The sequence below is a fragment of the Penaeus vannamei genome, chromosome 31 (genome assembly GCF_042767895.1).
Source record: "Penaeus vannamei isolate JL-2024 chromosome 31, ASM4276789v1, whole genome shotgun sequence".
NCBI lineage: Eukaryota > Metazoa > Arthropoda > Malacostraca > Decapoda > Penaeidae > Penaeus > Penaeus vannamei.
Window position 1 is genome coordinate 11,317,256 of NC_091579.1, and position 2,500 is coordinate 11,319,755.

General features: G+C 33.0%; 1 protein-coding gene across 3 annotated transcripts in view; it reads left to right on the forward strand.

Annotated features, from left to right (window-relative positions):
• fwd (phosphatidylinositol 4-kinase beta fwd) overlaps positions 1–2,500 on the forward strand; it is a 108,414-nt gene that overhangs the window by 10,793 nt on the left and 95,121 nt on the right. Inside the window, exon 1 of one of the 3 annotated variants that reach the window (XM_070143850.1) lies at positions 46–145. The exons of 1 other annotated variant lie outside the window; for it this stretch is intronic. The gene's annotated coding sequence lies outside the window, so the exon portion shown is untranslated. Of the gene's footprint in view, positions 1–45; positions 146–2,500 lie in introns of those variants that run through there. One more of the 3 variants, XM_070143852.1, reaches the window with a different exon arrangement.

A 2,500-nucleotide genomic window follows, 5' to 3' on the forward strand; every position in this document is an offset into this window, starting at 1 on the left:
ATTTGTTAAAATCCCAAATATCTAGCAAATGCCGATTGATTTTCCTAGATGGCAGCACAGTCGCATTTGTTGTGTTGTTGTGAGTGACACTTGCGAGGAGCAACTTTTTCTATTTCTGTTTCTCTATTTTCATATTATGGTTCAGGTAAGACACTTCTTGGCCTCTAAGGGTCGTTATGTGTATTTTGAAAGGGTTGAAAGCCTGTTAGAATAAGTGTTGTCGCGAGGAAAGAATGATAATGTTTCCGGAGAAAGTTTTGAGCTTCCCATCCGTCTGTTATTAAAAAAAAAGAGACGAGAAAAATAATATGATTAGGAAAATATTATTCTTGGATTTGTTTTTCATTGTGAATTTAGTTTTAGTGCGTATTATTTTATTTTTGGGGAGTGAAGAGACCAAGAAAAAGAGATTACAGTTATTTTGACATGAGATATGTCAAGGTTACTGATAATCAGCTGTTTGTTATGGTTTTGTACTTTTGTTGTTTTTCTTTCTTTTTGTTGTTGTGTTTTTTATCTGTCTTTTTTTACTTGCTTTTGTTGTTGTTTGGTATAGTAGATGCAGTTATGTATTATTATCATTTTATTTTTGTTATTTTGATTTTTGTCATAGTGCAGTTGTTCATGTCATTGCTTGTGTTATAGGTGTGATTCGTGGTATTTTTTTATATATGTGTGTTGTGTGGGACTGTCATATATGTATTTATATTTTGCTTTTGTTGTCATAATGTGTTTGTTCAATATTTTGTATTTCTCTCAAATGGAATGTATTCATTGATGATGATTTTCTGTATTCTGTCTGGGGTATGTTTGTTGTTTTCCTTGGCACTGAATTAGTTATGTTAAGGTTACTATTTATTTTCTGTTCTCATGTTCTTTATATTTTGGATGAATTATATCTTTAATCTCATTCTGGGGAAAATTTGCAAACCTTGATAGGACTAAGGGATTTTTGGCTTAAACCTTATTCTGCTGAAAAGCTGAGGACCTTGATAAGCGATTGTTGGGTTGCATTTATTGTGTGGAAATCATTTTTGCACCTTGCAGTACTGCTTAATTCTCTGTTTGACCATTTGATAGTTTTTATTGTCTCTTTATAGTCTGTTTTGGGTGACTAGCATGTTTATTGAATTATTTGCAAGAAAATTGCTTGGTAGCTTTGACCAATAAGACACCAGGAAGAACAAAAACGAATTCGAAATAATGACATCCAACATTATACACTGTATATTAATCTGCTAAAGTGAATGATGAAATGCTAATGAGATATTAAAGGGACAGATCGTCCTGAAGTGACTGGAGCAACTGGGTCTGTCAAGTCTCCACTATACGAATTCTCGCAAGATAGATTGTAGTGGTAATTTGTCGTCAAATAAAGAAACGGTCCAAGCTCTCTCTTGCTGAAATGTATACTAGCAGAGGATTGGTTTGTTGGTCAGTCTATTATTACATACCACTCCGTGGCTGTGTGGATGTAAATACATGTAAACATGACTTTGGGATTGAAGTAAATATTCAAGTTAATGCTTTTTGAAAAGAAAGTAAACCAGAATACCAGTTTATACAAAGCTAAAAGTCTGTTAATTGTTTTGCTGTGAGGTTTGTTTAGTTAGGGGATTAAATGGCATTTTAGGGGAATTCTATATATAAAGGTTTTCTTAATGTTTGTACTCTGGAACAGGTGGGATTATTTACAGCAAATAAGCAGAGTCCACTGCCCTACTTGAGTACATTCTGTATGAAACCTTACACGGACTTGGAGCCTTATGGAATTCTTATAAGTATTAAGTAATTCAGAGATCTTATAGGACTGTGTTGGGGAAGGAGGTCAGGTGGTGGATAGGCATAAAGGATGTTTAATTTTCTGGGGAAAATTTTGTCCTTGATGGAAAGGAAGTAGATTTCTTAGAAGGAATCCATCCTGAATAAAGCTGAATGGGAATTTCATATTTTCTTATTTTTTCTTATTTGGGGACCTAGGAATGTCGGCAATTTCTGTTTGTTTGATGATTAGGTGACTAGGATTAGGATTAGTCATTGGCTTGTCATTCTGTCCAAAGTTTTGTCTGAAGTTTCATTAGACTAGAACAAATGTGGAAATGATTTGTATTGCATTTTGTTTTTATAAATATTTTTTCTTTCACAAAGAATATTTTTTAATGGTACGCATTTTGTTTTGTCTGTCATTAGAATGAACACCATAGTGATAAGAATGCTGCAAAAGTCTCAAGTGAGGTTTATAATCTGTTTGGAACCTTATTAAAGGTGATGCCAAAGCAAATGCTAGCTAAGTGATTTTTTATATATATAGGCCTATATAACTATCCTTATCCATTTTCCCTAAACTGAAATCTTGTGAATCTGAATGTTTAGTTGTCTGATGTGTATACAATATGTGAACAATATATCAGTGGTATGTTTCGAAAAAGCAAAAATATTTTGTGGAATGTGATACTGAACTTTTGTGAGTGAAAATGTATAGTGTTTCTCTACATGGTAT